The sequence below is a fragment of the Triturus cristatus genome, chromosome 3_2 (assembly GCF_964204655.1).
Source record: "Triturus cristatus chromosome 3_2, aTriCri1.1, whole genome shotgun sequence".
In the NCBI taxonomy this organism is placed as follows: Eukaryota; Metazoa; Chordata; class Amphibia; order Caudata; family Salamandridae; genus Triturus; species Triturus cristatus.
In genome coordinates this window covers 1,233,876,064-1,233,895,983 of record NC_140584.1, presented here as the reverse complement: position 1 = coordinate 1,233,895,983, position 19,920 = coordinate 1,233,876,064, and positions in this window count along the sequence as shown.

The following is a 19,920-nucleotide window of genomic DNA, read 5'->3' as shown; positions in this document are numbered from 1 at the left end:
TGCATGAGTGGTCTGTCATTTACTATAACCACTCTTAGATCATTAGATGGCTGGCTACTTTGCCATGTACATTCAGGCCTTATGGGTGAATTGTACGTTAAGTAACACTCCTATTGGGTAGTGGTTAAACCATTGTCCATACTTAGACAGCTGGAGGAATAGGGTCCAACTGGGAGCTAAGCTAATGGTGTCAGACTCTTTTTTAAGGGGCAGGAAGCTTGTAGTCCTGCCTTAGCTAAGTCCTCTTCGGCCTTCAGCATTAGCCTGTGGTGACTTCTCTACCTTGTTCACCAAGTTAAAACCCAACCAACGTTAAGTCCTACAAAGAAATCCCTGAAAGGGAGGAAATTTGATGGAATATATGGAGACTTTTTGAGCGATTCAAAGTCGGAGATTCTTTGCTTTTTTCCCCCTGCGGGTAATAGCCAACAAAAGCTCTGACATCACCAGATGCAAACTGAGGGGGGAAGCGGGAGAGGAAGGGGATTCTTTATATGATTTATTCAAAGTCTGGGGCTTAACCACCTAACTAGAAGCTACTTTTAAGACTTTAATATTTACAGTGGCACATGTCACCCAGAATGAGGGAGGGGGGTCCGGACTACTTTTAGGAACAGATTTGACCTTTGATTTTACTTTTTTGTGTGAGGATGCATCAACAAATCTACCACCCAGAGACACATCAAAAATTGCCCTTTGGACCAAGCACCATTACTCGCCATCTCTTTCGTACTCAGGGCCTTCTTTTTGTTTACACATTCGGCATAAGACCCTTGGAGGCCATTCTGAGTACTTGCCCCCTGTACATGGTGACACCTTGAAGAAGATTTTAAAGTATTTACATGATGGTGTTTTTTCGCACAATCAAAGGGCATTTGGAAATATAAAGAGATCCTTCCAAATTTGATTGACTTTCGATTTCCCCTGACAAAGCACTATGAGCCCCCCCTGGTTCTATGACCATTACTGCAATGGATACCTTACTGACCAAAATGTTACCCCCATTATTTTTAAATGCTGTAATTCATGCTGAATATATTTCAAAAATGTTGACTGGTCCACTTGATTTGACTTTATTGACACCAGTGTTTCCAGGATCACATGTAGAGTGGTCTGGATAAGCAACATTACATCCAGCAAAGACGACGACTTGGTGGACTGAATTGTGAAGGACCTTCCTGGGATGTGAAAGTAGAGTTTGATTCCCTGATCAGTGGAGCCCTATGGGGTGAAGAACTAGCTCGATTCAGGTGAACTTCATTGCAATTCGGCTGGGAAAGTTCAGACTCATCAGAACGAGAAGGTGATAAAACAAAGCGTCTAAGTGGGGTGAAGAGGACAATCTTGGACCTCTGCTAACAGACACACTTAAGGCCTGGGAAGAAGACCAAGAATGGTTGGCTATTTGTTCTTCATCCATTACTGCACACTGAACCTCTGCTGCTCGGCATTTAGCTGCTTGTGGAGAGTCTTGAGCCCCTCCTCTGACAGCGGTTAGCATTATTGAAGTGTTAAAGGACAAAGTTCCTTAGTGAGGTAACAAGTGGTGAGCGTAGACCTTCCTCAGTTGATAAACCACTTTGATTAGGATGACCAGATTCCTTCTTTCCTCCTGTTTTCATCCCTTTACAGACTCGCCGCTACAATCTACTTTTTGGAGCACTAGGGAGGGCTCTCTTACAGCGGAGCACCAGAGGAGATAAACGAGAGGAGGTATTTATTACTGAACCAACAATAAAAAATAAAATGTTGAGATGCAGAAGATTATACTTACCTCATCCTTGAGCTTGTCTCTGACTGCCGCCGCCTCGTCCACTTTCTGCAAAGAGTCTTTGTGCTCCCTCAGTGATCGCTTGAGACTCCCTTCCTACTCACAAGGATAGAGGGGCAGTCATCTTCATCCAGAATCCGGGAAAAAGTACCAAAGATAGATGATAGATGATCAGGGCGGAAATCAGGGCTGAAAAATAAAAACAGAAGAGAGACTTCACCTTGATCCTGGAGCTCCTTGGGCTGAATGTGCCTCCATGGGCTGTGAGTAACAAAAATGTGATAGTTGGTCAGCCAAAACCAAGGTCAAAAGGGAGGCATAACCTCATTCCCCCCTCACGCTGCCAAACCCCCGAGGGGATAAGACATAGCGGGGAGAAGAGCCCCTGGCTGCCTGACAACAGATGCCCAACCATAAGACACCACAAATCACCTGGCCAAAGATGCTGAGCCCTAGATATAAAATATATTTTTTTAAACTTTGGAGAGATACCCAAACGTCCGGAATGAACACTCATGGTACCACCAAGGCACAAACCAGATACAGTCTCCGCCACCTTGGGGTGTCTTCACTCTGCACCGTGGTACCGTTTCACACCAGTGTCATCTGGGGTCATCTTCTCGGGCACCATATACCACCAATCCAGCCAGGTTCTCCACCGCCACCGTCTCAGCACCGCACGACTATACGTGCAGGCATCAAAGTCGTACTCAGGTACGGCAAGTCTTCAAGTCCTCAAGTATTTCCCCACTCGGAGCACTCCTGAGCAATCCTGAGCCAAACCGAGTAGAGGCCTCTGCCTGGACACTGTCCCAGCGCCAACCTACTGGCCACATCACCAAACACCATCAGCGGAGCAGCAGAGCGACCTGGCCCAGAAGCGGAAGCAGTGAGAGCGGCGAGAGCAGCAGAGGAGCGGTCCGGATGGCAAGAAGGAGGCAAGTCTGCACATGGTCAGGCATCTCTGGGCATCCAGTGAAAGACCTCGGAATAGCAAACATAGGGGAATATTTACAAGGTTTTAACACTGTGTTTGTGATGCAAATAAATTCTAGATCTTTTTTTACTAATTTACTTCCAAACCCTGGAAAATCACTCAAAAGTAGCAATGCATGTGCGCTGCTCTGTACAGCGCACATACAAAGTAGGAAAAGGTTTCAAGTTAGACTAAGGGTGGTATTTTGTCCTGGAAGGGTTTCCTTCCAGGACAATGCCTACGCGAGGCTCACAGACACTTCCTTGCACTATAGTAGAAGGGATGAGAGTGACATATTTCTGCTCTCTCCTTCTCACGCAGTGCAGCGCCGCATTTGGGAAATCTGAGTAATTATGAGGTGCAGCAGTTTCAGCACATATGAAAACATACAATGAATGTATTAACATAAACTGCTCTCAAAAACTAAAATGAAGACCAAACAATATGCGGTGCGTTATTTTCTGCAGTTCTTATGTGTTTGTACTAGGCACAACATTCATACATTATCTTACCCATGAGCGCGTGCACACACACGCACAAGAACAAGTAGACATGGACACAAAAAGCATTCCTCACATTTTCTTTGAAATACCTTCAGAGAATGTCCTGGTGCCCTCTCTGACATTGCTGCTCTGTCACACAGAAAAGCAGACATTTTTGATTCTTACCTCCCAGAGCTCTTTTTCCTACTCTCAGCGACTTCCTGGACTTCCAGTATTCATGTTCATGTCAGCACCTTTCATGCCTATACACGGTGCTGCTATTAACATGTATACTTTCAAAAACGCGCACAATCTGCCCACAGCCACTCTCTATTAACAAAAGGTATGCTGCACGCCCAGGGCTTAAAGTGGACCGGGTCCTGCAGGTGCTTAGCACCTGCAGTTCTTGAAAGCAGGTGCTGAGAACGGTCCCTATCGCACGCTACATTGTTGCCCTCACTCTTATGGTAGAAACAGAAATCTCAACTCTGCAGCAGTGCAACTGCTCAAAGCCTTTGGTGTAACTTCAAAGAGACTTGTTATAGTTCTTTCACAGTCTCATCATTTCAGGACTGAAGCCTTATCAATATCATATTCAATGATGCAGTAGTTGTTGCCTATTTATCTTTTGCAAATAACAAACATTGACAAAGCCAATAGGCCTGGCTTGTTGTAGATGTACTGTTACAAGTTGTATTATATATCGCAAAAACGTTTGCAGCATCACACAACAAAGTGTATTTGAGCTCCAATGGCCTTGTATTGAACCTTCAGGAGGACAGTTTTGCTAGAGCAAGGTAAGTTTTCAGTTTTTGTTATACTCCCAGATTCTTCTGATGCTGTCTCTGTATCGGACTTTAATCTTTGCATGTCCACCTGAGATTCCTGTTTTGTACGCCTGGGGTTGAGGGGGTTCCTCTGGGTACCTTGTGCCAAATTATGCTAAAAGCGCTGGAAGTCTCGTCCGGTCTAGCATGGTGTAGCTTAATTTACAGCCGTTGCACCGAGCATTTCTTGGATAGTTATTGGGCTATTTCCTAAAATAATTCTCCAGAAGAGTAAAGATATTGGCAGCACTTGAAACCGACGACAATCCCACAAAAAGGGACAGGAAATACTAATATTAGACTCAGATTTGTTACAGTTGAAGTAAAGGTAACCGTTTTTTAGGTCTCGCTGAGCCCAGCGCATGCGCTGGCTCAGAGAGACATTTTGGAGGGGAGTTTTCAAAGTGCTGCTGGCTGGCCTAGCGCTTGCGTTAACACGAGCTTGCACGCGTGAACCTCTAGCCTTCAGCAGCACTTTGAAAACTCGTGCTTTAGCGCGTCATCGCGATCACTTTCGCTTTGAGAGCGATCAAGATGACTATTCGCTTATACGGCCGCGCGGCATTACTTTTACTGCCGCGCGGCCAATGCTTGTTTATTTTATTTTTTGGCAGTATTATATAGCGCAAACTCGACCCGAAGGGATCAGAGCGCTTTACATAACCTGCATTACAGATGGACACATTAAATTTTCAGGCATGGGGAGATTAAATGATTTGCAAACAATCACAGAATGCCTGAGCCGATCAGAAACACCCCTCTTCGGAAGGGAAATTAAATTGCAGTGATTTACTCTCGCCCCGCTGCATGCTCAGTGGCTGACAGACAGCTTGCAGCATCCGTGTGACGTCTGTCGTCCCACTGGGCCCACCTGTTTCTAGGATGGATTTAACAGTCCGAATGAGCAAAATAGAGATCTTTGCTGCTTTTAATCGCAAACCTTACACACAATGATTTAAAAGTTGAAACTCATTGATGAGGAGTGCTAAAATGCAAATGAACGTATTGGGAGCCTATAGTACACATTCTGTGAAAAAGGCTTTCCATGTTGTCTTCATTGCTTCTAAGCTCAGGGAAAGCTCGGAGATCGCTGACATTCTCGGGAGGAAGTTCTCCTGCGTCGGTCCCCCCTGACACTAATCACAAGTATTCCGAAGTGCGCGTCACCAGGACTCGGAAGTGCACGCATGGTTCATATTCGGCATAGTAGGCAAACCCCTTCAAATGACTTCCTCGTGCTTCGGAGGGGTTCAGTCAGTGTTCGATGTATGTGACGCTCCGCTCCTGCAAGTCGCTGCAGTACTGTGAGGCCCAGCTGCATTGCATGATCGTGGAAAGGTACTTACATCTCACTGTGCTTCAATCCCCTTAGTGCTTAGAAACACCAAGAGCTATTGTAAACGCTAGGCGAAGGACTCAGACTCGCTTTATATAGAGCCTTTTAATTAGGACATGATGAGTGTTCAGAGATAAGCATGTGGGGCAGCACGAGACCACACGGATCCCCTAAGTAGCATGATCATTTCATGGAAGTCCTCTTTAAGGCGGCGTAACATTACTCAGCAATCGTGTCATAGGCTGCCGGGATGCAGGATAAATGTGCTTTGTTTTGTCCCATCTATAGCCGAAGCCGCTCACCTCAGCGTCCATCCCAAGGTGAGGAAAACGTGTTGACTATTCAAGATTTGAAGAGACGGCCAAAGCGGCTGTTTTTAGGTCTCGCGATTTACTTAGTGGATTTTCAAAGCGCTACCCAGGCTTTTGCTGGCCACAAGCTTGAGAGCACGTGCGTGGGCACGTGCGCAGCCGCCATCTGCCTTTCCTTTGTTGTCATGGGTAATTAAGCGCCTCTCTCCGGGCACCCTTTCGTGTCATCGCTCCTTACCTCTTCTGCCCTCCCCGGCCCTTGGCTGAGCTTCACTCTTTATATTTCTATCACTTCATGTAGCGCGGTCTTCGCCTATCTCTGCCTGCTCTCCCAGCCCTTACTTTCCTCCCAGTGTGATGTAAAGTTTGTCTCTACATACCACACTCTCTTAATAGCTGTCACTTCTTTATACCACCCAATACATTTCTTTCTCTGTCACACCTTTCTGTCCGATGTCTCATTCCTTTACCTAAATACTCCCTTTTTACCTGTCTATTTACACATGGCTACGTACCTACCACACTATTGCTCTACCTTTAAAATCTCTCTGTACGTCAAAGCTCTCCTTCAATAAACCTCAGTGCCCCACAGCACTTACCGTTCATGACCTCAACTTGCCACCTCTCTCCGATCCTACCTCTAGCTTCTGTCAGCTCTCTGACCCTCTCTTCTCCTCAAGTGCCTCTCTCTCTCTCTCCTTCCTCTCGCTCTCCTTTCTCTCTCTCTCTCTACTTTCTCTTCTTTCTGCATTTTGCTGCTCTGTTTGCATCTCATCCCCCTTCATTTCTCTTCAATTTACTTCACCTCCCTCTTAACTTCATCTCTCTTTATCTTACCCTTTCTATCATTTTTTCCAACTATACTTTATCTTACCCTTTCTCTACCTCTCGCATGCCTCTTTCTACCTCGCTATTCTCTCTTTCATTTCTCTCTCTGCCTCACAACTCATTGCCTCATCTCTCTCTTCCCCACCTCTCATACACTGTCTAGCCTCCCAACGTACCTCACCTATTGGCCTTTATGTCTCTCTTTTTATTGATGTCCTTTTTCCCATTATTTTATTTCTTTCTCTCTACAATGCTCTCTCTACCTCTTCCACTCCATCTATCACTCCCTTTGCTTTCATCTCTCTTTCTATCCCCTTCACTGTGTCCGTTCACTCTCTCTGCTTCCAATGTCTCACTCGTTTAATACATCTGTCTTACCTCTGTCTCGCTCTCCCTATTTCACCATTCTCTACTTCTCCCTCGCCCTTCCTCTGTATTAGCCTCATCTCTCTACCTCATCTGCACCTCTTTACTCTCTACTTTTCATATCTTTCTATTTTTCATCCCACCGGCTCTACCTGCCTCTCTGCCTCGCTACTTTGTTTACCAGACCTGTCATTCTGTGCTTCACCTTTCTATTTGTGCCATCTCATTCTAACTCACCTCTCTTCCTATCTTATTTCTCTCTACACCTTGCCCCTCGGGTTGGTACCTTTCTTACCAGCCTACCTTTAAAACTGCATACCAGGCCTCTAAAAACAAGCATTGGCATAGCCAATAGGTCTTGCCTTTGGGACCTTATAAGTTTTTAGCCATGCAACAGTTGATGTTATTGCACCAAGGATATTGTGCTGCATAACTAAATACTTATAAGGTCCCAAAAGCAAGACCTATTGGCTATGCCAATGCTTGTTTTTGTTTGTTAGGCCACCACCATCTCCAAGTCATGCTTTACATTGACTAAGGAATGGTGCATTAGAAGCGTTACTGGTATAGAAACCGTTAATGCATTTCAGAGGGGACGGGTTGAGATTTAAAGTTTAAAAAACAAAATGAATGGCGAATAAGCAAAAGGTACTCCCGTTGGGTCTTGAGATGCCTGTCTCTTCCCCAGAGACACATACACACAAATCTACCAGGAGCGACTGCGTTCCTATGATGAGATATCTACACCACTGCACTCCTCGCCTCAGGTCCCCTTTGTATGTCTGTATCGGATGTATGACATTACAACGCGTGCAGTTACAACGCGTGCAGTTACATCGCATGCATTACAACGCATGCGATGTTACAACGCTATGCCATTACACCGCAAGTCTTTACATCGACTTGAGCTAGATGGCGTGCTAACATTATAAAAGTGTAATTTACTATTCCAACTCCAGTCCACTTAACAGTAGGGAAGGTGTTGGGATAGTAAACTACACTATTTGTAATGTTAGCACGCCATCTAGCGCAAGTCGATGTAAAGACTTGCGTTGTAATGGCATTGCGTTGTAACATCGCATGCGTTGTAACGCATGCGAATTAATGGCTGCGCGTGGTAAAAACCGCGTTGTAATGGCTGTTCCCCGTCTGTATCCCTTAGAGCATACCTGTTCTTTCTGAATTCCGTTACAAGGGATAGGAGACGCTGGCCCACCTACCTTTTGAATCTACACTTTAACCTAATAATGTTAAGTTCGCTGTCTTTTTTAAAATAATTGCTACTCCTTTGATGTTACATGTTTGGTTTGTACAAACACTCTCTCCAACCCATTTTTGTTGTTTTATAATTTCGAGCCACTCTTCTTTAGTGAGATGAGTTTCTTGTAATATAATTATGTCGCAGTTTTTTAACTTTAGGTACTCAAAAATCTTTTGTCGCCTAGCCTTTGTTCTTAGCGCATTTACATTCCATGTTACTAATTTGAGATTACTCATCTAGCTGAATGATTTATTGCTCTGCCTTACACCTTGATCCTGGTTGCTAATAGTTTTGTTTATCGGACTATTTTTTTTTCTGAATGCTCCCCACCCATCCAAAAAAGTGTTTAGAGTGCACAAGATAAAAATTTAAATGCCTAAAACCACCCCTACCCCTCCCTGGGGAACCCACCCTAACTTTATTGGGCAAAATTGGCTGCCCTATTTAAGATCCGCAGTTTGGGAATATTTTTCTTCAATTTATCCGTCTTGGCTCAATGATTGTTTTTTCCATTTTGCTACTTTTTACTATGTATGCTCATTTGCTCTAAGAGCAACTCTACTTCCATCGGTTCTCGGATGTTATAAGTTTTGTTGTTCCACATTATTCGTAAGAGAGCTGGAAATTTCAATTGGACAGTTGCGCCTTCCGCCCTCAGGTCTTGCATGTAGTTTACCTAGAGCCCATTGTCTGTTGGCCGTGACTTTATAAATATCGGAACGGATTTTGTAGTTGAAACCATCTTTTGAAAGAGTGCCAGATTTCAGGGCCTTATTCAAGATTTGATCTTTTAAGGAATAGGATTTAAAGTTAACAAGCACTCTTCGAGGGTTTTGTCCTATCCTTATTAAGCCTAAAAGTGTCTTTATGTACCCTTTGTATTTCTTCGTTCAGTGCTTTTTCGTCTAGGCCTGGGGTAAACTCCTTTAGCAAATTTACTATGAAGCACCTTATATTCTGTCCTTCTTGTCCTCCTGGGTTGTTCAGAAGGCGTAAATTATTTCTTCAGGAGTTATTTTCTAGGGATTCAACTTTGTCCCTAAGTTCCTTTTCAGCTTGCGAGAGCTTGTCCATGCCTATCTGGCAGAGTTTCATTCCTTCCCTGGTCTGTTCCAGAGCGGTTTCGACTGCCACGACTCTATCGACTAGAGCGTTAACCTTAGATTCCAGGGCTTCGCAGCTGGCCTGAATTTTTTCTTGGTTCTTTTCAGATTTAGTGAAACTAAGCTTAATTTCCTTAAACAATGACCCTACCAGATCGCTGACTCCTACCTGCGTGGATGCTTCGTGGTCTTGGTCTTGCTTCTTCAATTTAGTGGCCTGTAACTGGTATCCTACTTGCAGCATCTTGGTACAATAGGCACTGGTGGTCCAGCCTTGGCGGGCCTGCATTCCTTCTTTACAGAGATATCTTAAGCTGTTTGGATGGTCCCTTTCACCTCAGAACTCAAGGTATTAGGTTCTGGAGTTCCCAGGGGTCTGCAATGAGCCCCACTCTAATCAATGAGTATATGACCCTCCTTAGTGACTCTGCTAGAAATGTTTGGCGACAAATTGTTTTCCACGCTGATGATACACAACTTCTCCTCACTTTAGTCTATAGAACCCCCAATGCTCTGAGTAATTTTAAGGCATGTATGACCGCCATATTCCAATAGATGCATGACAGCAGCCTCCACTGTAACACCGGCAAGACATAAATACTGTTCTTTGGGTCTCCCTCCCCATCTGAGACAATGGCCCTTGGCACCAGGCTATGCCCCTTCTATCCTCCAAGTCATTGCAGCGAGTAATCTGGGGGTGAATTTTGTTAACACCGCATCTTTTGCTCCTCAGTTGCCTGATAAAAATGTTAGAAATCATTCTGTGTCTGCTTCTCTACACGCAACAAAAAACAGTGACCCAGGCTTGGATCCCCTCAAGGTTCCACTACGCCAACTCACTCTATTGGGGGCTGCGTGCCTACCTCCTGAGGAGACTACAACTAGTGCAGAATGCTGCCGCTCAATCTTGCTGCTTCTCCCCTGCAGAGCTCACATCCTGCCAGCTCTAAAACACCTGCACTCTCTGCCTGTTAAAGAAAGTGTCAGGTTCAAAGGTCTAGTTCTAGCTCAAAGAGCTTTTTATCACAAAGGCCCTCCTTACCTATCCAACAGATTTATTCTGTATCCACCGGTTAGGTCACTTCAGTGCTCCAATTGCTTGCTGGTGGTCATCTCTTGATTTAAAAGGAAAAAATGGGGTAGTAGCTCGTATTATTATTTTGCTGCCAAGGAGTGGAATGCTCTTATTATTATTATCAGCATTTGTATAGCGCAACTAACACCCTACGGGTACCCTGGCGCTGTGATATGAATGCCTGGCTGAGTGTAAATACCAGTGGAAAGCACTTACTGAAAAGAAAATTAGCAGGATGTAAAGAAGCCGACTTGAGGGTAGAGCCTGGTTTTTACCCTTTTTCTAAATTGCAGGCGATCGTCTATTTGTCTAATATTAGGCAGAAGTTTGTTCCAGAGGCGTGAGGCTGCCGTACTAAAGGCCCTGCCTCCTGATTTAGTTTTCCAAACTCTAGGCATCTTCACCAGGTTGTCCTGCAGTGATTTGTGTCCACAGTCATGCAAGGCGTTGAACACAATGCACAATGCCTTAAAATGTATCCTCTGCGAGATTCGAAGCCAGTGCAGCTCTGAGAGTGCCTGGGAGGTGGAGGAGCCAATGCCAGCTTGGCAGTCCTGGTCTGCATTCGCTGTAATCGCTCAATCAGATACTTCGGTGATTCTAGCAGCAGAGCGCTGCAGTACTCCAGTCCACTGAGGATCGTGCGTCTGACTATCAGTGTTCTGGCCTTTGTTGAGAACATTGGGAAACAATTTCAGAATACTGTAATCAAGGTAAAGCAGCACCCAGCTGTTTTGTTAACATGATTTTCAAGTGTCAATTTTTTATCAAACATGACTCCGAGATTACATACAGAGTTGCTAGGGACGAATGGAGTAGTAGTGGGGGTAGGCCCGAAGTCAGATGTAAGTGTAGGGGGAATTCTACCTGCTGCGCAGTGTAGGAATCCTCTCTGGTCAGAATTAAATTGAAGAGATTTCTCCCTAAGCCAAAGTGCTGTGTCCTGCAAACAGGAATGGAAGTCTTCGAGGGATACAGATTGCTCACCTTCCAAGGACAAGATAAACTGGGTGTCAGCCGCATAATTTACTAAATTAATGTTATGAGCCCTTTTAACAGCAAGTGAAGGGCTCATATAGATATTGAATAATATTGGGCTAATCGCCGATCCTTGTGGGACACCGTGCAACATTGCATGTGTTGATTCTGCCCCTCCCCTCCCAGTTTTGAATGGTCAGAACCCTATCCCGGCTACAAATCCTGTGATTTGTATTTCGTCCCCTCCTGAGACGACAACCCGCACTTTTGCCCCGCCTATTGCTAGCCCATCAATACTTTACCTTGATTCCTGCCCACAAGAGTTAGCATGTGGAGATGTCGATACCATCGCAGCCCGTGGCCCACTTCATGCCCCACAGCTGGCTGGTTCGCCTAGTTCTTCCCTTCTGAAAATGGCTTCCTGGAACATTGCGGGATTACGTAGCAAAATTGTAATGGAGGAATGGTCCGCCTGGGCATCCACCCATGACATTCTGGTTTTCCAGGAAACGTGGGCGGTGGATCCTATTTTCTTTTCTGGCTTTGTTAATTTTTATAAAGCGGCTATTGGTGGGGCTAGGGGCCGTCCTTCAGGCGGTCTCTGCATTTGGGTTAGACAAAGTCTAAAGTACAATATTACAGAGGTAAAAATCGATAGCCCTGACATATTGATCATTTTGCTACAACTCAAACATGAACCAGACATATTGATCATTAATGTATATAACAGGGGACTTCCAGGAGGTAAAGGTTCCAACACTTTTTGGCAACTAGATGGGTTCTTGGAAACTGTTAATCCTTGTACAAATGTGGTAATAGTGGGGGATTTTAATTGCTGTTTTGAGCCCTTGCTCTTTGCATGGGATTCATTAACAATGGAAGTGGATGCAATGATGAATATTCCTCCACTCGACCTCCCGCCCATCAAGAAGTGGTCTGAATCAGCCATCCAGTGGACGTCTCTATGTATGGAGCGAGGCTTTAGGGCAGCGAACGGCCGTACTCCATCGGATAAGTCAGGCAAGGTCACTTTTTTTGATGGTCGACGTAGCAGTAGAATCGACTACGCCCTGATTAAAGTCGAGTTTTGGCCTACATTAAGTGACATGGTGATCCAGGACATGCCCGAGAGTGACCACAACCCCCTAGTTTTAAACTTTCTGTTCTGCACTGACAGTAGAAATAACCCCTCTGAGATTGTCACAGCCGATGCCCTACTAACCAACAATAAACGGAGAGTGCGCTGGGAAAAGGTAGCTTTGGACAGCGCGACACTAACAACGATCAGTTCCAAAGTTTCGTGTGCGGTAGCTGACCTCCAGATTTTACAGAGTAGCGAGGATGATGTTGGCGAGTCCTCACTCATCCATGACACTCTATTTTTAGACCTTAAGTCTCTGTTTACCAAACCCTGTATGGCCAAGAGACCCAAAACTCCCAAGACCAACTCATGGTATAACAAAGCCTGTCGTGAGTCCTACAGCAAATTGAAGTTTGCCATTAAATCTAAAAAAAACCCGGCGACTATCAGACTGGCAAGGAAAAATTATAGCTTAGCTAAAATTAAGGCTAAAAAAGCATGGGACAATGATCATTGGAATGATCTCTTGGATGCCAGTTATCATAAAAATCTGACCCTGTTCTGGCACATTGTGAAATGGGGCAACACTTTATGTTTGCAGACCCCCTCTAATCACGTACCCCCCGACACCTGGGTTACACACTTCGAACGGCAGTTTTCGGATTTGACTTCGAATGAGGTGACTGTTCCCACATTTTCTCAGACCACGTGCCCCCTGTTGAACCTTAAATTCGACTGCAAAGAAGTAGAGTTGGCCTTATCTAGGGTTCCAAGTGGAAAGGCTCCGGGTATAGACTGCGTCCCCGCAGACCTGTTCAAGTCAGACCGTGCAAATTGGGTACCCTACATCGCTCTTCTGGCCACTGCAATAGCAAAAGGGGCCGGCATCCCCGAATCATGGAGGGGCGCAGAGATTTTGCCGATTTTTAAGAAGGGCGATCAATCTTCCCCGGGGAACTATCGCCCAATTAGCTTAATTGACTCTGTTCAAAAAATTATAGCAAGGATGATCCTTGCTAGAATAGAGTCATGGATAGAACAGGAGAACATCATTTCGCCCCTCCAGGCTGGTTTTATACCCCGCACTAGTACCATCGATCAGGCGTTTAAGTTTCAATTGATCATCTGGAAAACTGTTTATGTCTGCGGTGGTACTTTGTATGCCGCCTTTGTTGACCTTCAGTCGGCATTCGACCTGGTTAACAGGTCCAAACTTTGGGCGGTCCTAGCAGAGTTAGGGATGCCCGTCGATCTTCTGCACATTGTAATCAGGCTGCACGAAAAAAATTTCGCCATAGTTCATTGGGGGAAGCAAGGACAGGTCACCGACAGATTTAACGTCAATAGGGGTGTCAGGCAAGGGTGCGTCCTCGCACCAACTCTGTTTTTGTTATTTATTAACAGTGTTGTGAAGTACTTTTCATCGCCCCTTCGTTGGGAGGTATAAAAATCCCACTCCTTATGTTTGCCGATGACACCTTGCTTTTATCGCAGACTATGTCCGGCTTACAGACGGCTCTGAATGTTTTCTCTAACTTCTGTTCTGACTTCGATCTGTCAGTGAACGTATCAAAAATGAAATATATGGTTTTCAACAAAGGGAAAGGTACGAAAGGTCAAGTAATTATGAATGATGACATACTTGAACGTACACAAGTGATGACCTACCTGGGGATCGTTCTTGAAAACAAATTGAGTTGGAAGCCACAAATAGATGTTCTTTCACTCAAATTTGCCCAACTTTCGGGGTGTCTAGTCAAAGAACACAAACATTCTCAGACGAAAACAATACGTCCTGTTATTAATATTTATAATGCTAGGATCAACTCAGCAATCCTTTATGGTGCTGAACTCTGGGGTTTTTCTGATCTTTCCCCACTGGTTAAAGCTCAACATAAATTTTTAAGGCTACTAACGGGCCTCCCAAGCTCGACACCTGTGAAACCGCTTATGCTGGATCTTGGCTGTCACTCCTTTGACGACATTGCCAGGTTCAAACCATTGTCCTTTTGGAGGAGATTATGGACAGTTCCGGAATTAGAGCCCTACGCCAAGGCATTCCTGGACGTCCGTTCCATCCTGGGCGCTGGAAACATCTTTTGGTTTAAGCAAGTTAGCCTCACCTAGAATCCATGGGCCTGGGAGCTCTCTGGACTGATCCAGTTTCCAACTCTTTCCCCCCCAAAAAAGTCTTCAAAAGTCTTTATTGGACCATGGTTTGCCAAAAACATCAAACCCGAGTTCCAGCAGAGTCTTTGTCAGGCAGGTTTCTTGTGCAGAAAAATGCCCCTTGTCTAGAAGCTCACTGGGACATCATTACAAAGCCAAGCGACAGGAAGCTTTACCACCAATTGAGGGTTGGTACCCTACCCACCAATTCTTTTACTAAAAATCGTAAGGGTGCGACTGGCGATTGCTGCCGCTGGTGCTTAGACTGTGTTGAAACTGTGGGCCATATATTTTTTGTTTGTCCAGCATATGCCGCTCCCCGGGCCAAATGGCTCAAACCCATTTGTCAAACCCTAGGTACCAGACAGGGGCTTGAGGCCCTTAACATCCTAAGCTTCAACACGGGAGAATGTATTGTAGTAGCAGTTGCTAAATTCTTGGGGTGGGTTTGGTTTATTAGAAACAGGAGGCAATAGCCAGTCGACCCGTGCTTATGTATGTTTTTACTTCTTCTATGTTTTGTATGCATTTTTATTCTTTATACTGTACAAAACGCTTATTTTGTAAATGTCTTTTTATGATAATTATGATCGATAATAAAGACTAACAAACAGAAACAGCAAAAAAAAAAACAATTCAGAGGGTAGTCCATTCAGGCCAGCCACTTTACCGGAATGTAAATATCATATGGTTCCTGCTATTTCTTCCTCTTTCAGATCCCTGTCTATATCGTCCCTGTCTTCCATTGACTGTTCCGTTAGTCGGAGATCCCTCTAGAGCTCTGCGCTGTTGTCTGCCGTTCTGGCTGTACCGACTTGTATAGTGCCTCATAGTAAGTTGCAAAGGCTTCAGCTATTTCTCTGCTTGATTTGCTTATAGAGCCGTCAAATTTCTGTATTTCTAGGGCTCAGTTGCGATATTTATCTCTCGTCTCTAGCCACGCAATTACTTTGTGTGCCTTTTCTCCCACAAGGTACAGATACCTTAGGGGCGTATCAACAAGGGCTTTATCTCTGCTTTTTTGGCTTTAAAAGCCAAAAAAGCAGAGATAAAACTAGCGCCCAATCAACAACAGGGTGCTAACACGCAAATTTGCACGTTAGCACCCTTTTACTCTACGCTTCCCCTTGCATCTCTAATGAGATGCAAAGGGGGCGTTCCAGAGTAAAATAATAGGAGAAATGTCGCTAAGCGACATTTCTCCTATTATCAAGAATGTCGCTAACCCTGTTAGAGACAAAAAAAGCAGCGCTAACCGTGGTTAACGCTGCTTTTTTACGTCTGCTAATTTTCAGACTTAGCCATGATATCCTATGGAAGGAGGATATCATGGCTAAGTTTGCCTGTCCCTATCAACAAGGTAACGTGTGATTATCGCTGGGTTTCCAGCGATAATCTCACGTTAGCCTGTTAGCGTGAGGATTTTTATCGCTATTGAGATAAGCGTTGCTAATAGCACGCTATCTCAGCGATAAAAATTCACGCTAGCCGGCGATAATTATCCTCACGCTAAGAGCGCTGAGCGATAATTATCGCCGGTTGTTGTTGATATGCCCCTTTGTGTGGCTATTGCATGAGATCTGGCTGTGCTCTCTAAGGGGCATATTTACATGCAGGCGATACAAAATTATCGCCGCTTTTGCGGCCGTTTTCGGCCGAAAAGCGGCGATAATTGTATCGCTAAATTAACAAGGCCACGCTAACGCGTGAAACCTTGCTTTAGCGTCAGGATTCCTAACGCCCAGCTTTGCATCTCTAATGAGATGCAAAGTGGGCGTTCCTGACCTAGCATGATAGGAGAAATGTCGCTAAGCGACATTTCTCCTATCATCAAGCCCCACGCTATGAAGCATAGCGTCAGGAAAAGTAGCGATAACCCCTGTTATCGCTACTTTCCTAACACCTGCTTCAGGACTGACTTAGCCATGATATCCTATGGAAGGAGAATTTCATGGCTAAGTTTGTCTGTCCCTATCAACAAGCTAACGTTAGATTATTGCTGGGTTTCCAGCGATAATCTCACGTTAGGCAGTTAGCGCAAGGATTTTTATCGCTATTGAGATAAGCATTGCTAATAGCACGCTATCTCAGCGATAAAAATCCGCACTAGCCAGCGATAATTATCCTAGCGCTAAGTGCGCTTTGCGATAATTATCGCCGGTTGTTGTAAATATGCCTCTAAGTTCGTATTGCTGGAGCCGCAGTTTGTGCCCTGGGGTGTGGTCGAGTATGTCCTCTCACCCTATTCGTTTCTCAAGATCTGTTATCTTCTACTCCAACTTCTCATACCTGTCTCTGTCATGAGTATTCGGATATCCACCCATGCTGTGCCCTCTTCCCTCCATCTATGTTGTGCCCTTATGGACTCTTGATCAGACTGTAATTAATCTTTTAAGTACTATTGAGGTTTAGTATAGCAAACTGGAATGTCTATAATCTTTAATTACTATTGAGATTTATCAAACTGGTCAACTGAATATTGTGCAGAAATCCTCTTTCTACGTTAAAATAAATACTCAGGCACGAGGAAAGAACTCATGGATAATTTCAGGCACCTGTTAACTGTCAAAGCATAAACACGTTCTGCTAACTGGTAGAAATCAGCGTTTCACGTGCCTTCGTTTAGAATCTCTATTTGCGCTACACGCGTGAACGTTGAACATTAGCATGCACGTGTTGTCAGCAACACTCCAGTCTCACGCGGCATGCGTGAGCAGCAGTAAGGGTATTTAAGCCGCGCGAGCGGCAGTAAGGGTATTTAAGACGCGAGCGAGCGGCAGTAAGGGTATTTAAACCGCGCGAGCGGCAGTAAGGGTATTTAAACCGCGCGAGCGGCAGTAAGGGTATTTAAACCGCGCGAGCGCTAGTAAGGGTATTTAAACCGCGCGAGCAGCAGTAAGGGTATTTAAACCGCGCGAGCGGCAGTAAGGGTATTTAAACCGCTCGCGTACAGCTGGCAGTGCTCGTCCAGGAAAGCCCTTACCTGTTTCACCAGCGGCTCGTCTTCAGTCTCCCTCATCGGCTGCTTTCCCTTCAGCTCCTTGCTGGTTCTTGACGCGACGCCTCCCACTCCGTCCAGCCGAGGATCTTCTTCCGCTTCCGGGTCTCCGGATCTGCATGAAAACAAAACCATGAAAAAAAGATAGGTGATCAGTGAATACACAACCTGGCGAACACTCGTTGAGTTAACTTGGCTTATTTGAAATACCAGAGTTTTATTATAGTTTATGGAAGCGCTAAAGACATCGTTTGACATATTTGAAAACCTGAGCTATACAACAGTCTAAGGAGCTCTAAAGACATTGTTTCAAGGGCAGCAAGAAACAAGCATTGGATTTGTGAGTGCTTATAAAGACTGCCAAAAACAATGCAAGGAGAATAATCTTTTCAAGTTGTTGGTCACATATATTAAACCAATATTTGTATATTTGAATTTACTAAATTAGCTTCAAAAGGGTAAAGGGCATTGTGTAAGGGGACAATAATCAAAGCCATTAATAAGCATTTGTAGGAACTGTAGTTAAATATTATGTTTACTATTTTACAGGACTAAAAGAAAGCTCACAATGCCAACTAATAGACACTCTCACTAACAAGTAGGAGTACAACTAATGACGTTTAGGTAATAACGAGAAAATGCTATTGTTTATTTCATTGTGTGTTTATTGACAAATCTTCGATTGATATTATGTTCTAATGAATGGTCTATTTGTTAAATAGATTCGGGCGCAGAAACTCAGGAGCAGTTCACCCACTACACTGAATACGGATAAGGACGAAGAGTCGCCAGAACAGGTCCAGTCCGAAAATACAGAGAGTGTCTTTCTTTGTCCTTTTAATTCCCAACCCCCTTTCCACCTGGGAACTTCTCAGATTTCAGAGTGAAACTATTACCTCTGCGATTAGGGGAGTTGCAGGGGAGATTGGGGTTCAGTCGTCGTTCAAGAAGAGCGTGGATAAACAGGTGAGTGGCTACCGTGACCGCCTCGCCTTTCTTTCCTTTCGCTCCCATGTCCCCTAGCCACTGCCTTAATGCTTCACACAGAGTACACTGGGAGCTGACAGTCCCCATATTCTCTTTGAAGTATTGTTCTTTTCTTTCCCTGAATTTATCCATAAACTCATTGTCCCTGAATTGCAGGATTGTACACGGGGCATCAGAGTGTATCCCTAACGGGGCCCTGGAGCACTACCTCTACTGGTGAGGGGTCTGATATGCCTCTGGCTTTGTGTTGGGCATCCTTGAATAGACCTGCATATATACTGTGTGTAAATATATAGTTCAGGCAGGGCCCTCTGTTGTGTACCACTCAGATATGTGTGTATTGCCTAGTGTTGGGGTTATGTGCTCTCCATAAGTGTGTTTGCCCCATCACCACTGCGACTGTCTGCAGCAGACCTGGTCTGGTGGCTCTATCCGGCCTTGTGCTTCTGTATGTCTCCGGGGACGTTATAGCGTTCATGTCACAACCCAGTATTAGGGTTCCTAGGAGCATATGAAGTAAGGTTTTGTTGAGCTCTGGAAGAGTCTCTGAGTTAAGTTTCGGTGGTATATAAATGGAGCACACATTGAGAATTCAGCCCTCTCATGTCCCACTTGGAGCCACATGTCTGCCCTCGGGGTCACACCATGCGTGGCCTGTCATGAAGGGGGTTGTGTTTATACTTAGTATTGCCACTTCCCTTTAGCAAGATGTGAATACCTTGTGGCCTCCTAATCTGTAGCCGTATCAATTCAGTGTTAAGTAGTGATTACAATTTAGATGTGTCTCTTGAAGCAATACTAGGTCTGGGGAGTGTCTACGCAGGTCGGTTAACACTGCGCCTCTTGTTTCAATGCTGTCCCTCCCATCCCACCCCTCTGTCCAATCCTATCATGTATGTCTGTCAGGTCCCCAACCAAGAGGTCACATGTCAAGAAAGGAATGATGGTGGCTGTGTTGTCAAGACTGTGCAAACAGCATTTGGTGCGAGGTCGAATGCAACATGGCGGCAGAGCGTTCCATAATCCGAAACGGGTTAGCGCTCTAGTTGATCGGGCAGAATTGCGTGATACCGGTGAGGCGCGCGGAGAGCTGCGCACTTCACCTGAACCGTGAGAGGAGTAGGAGGTACCTTCAACGCGTCGCGTTTAGTCAGGGAAAAGAAGATACGCGTCGCGAGAACTCTGAGGAGAATTAGAGATTGGAAGCAGCCAACAACCCCAAGTAAGACTGTTCCATATTTTCTACCACAGAAAACGTTCCGAACTTCGCAGCAGCGGAAGTTTAACTGAAGCACCGGTTCATGTGAATGAAATTACAGCGTTCAAAAGACAACACAAGTTCTGACGTAGCATAGTTTTTTGGGTTCGAGT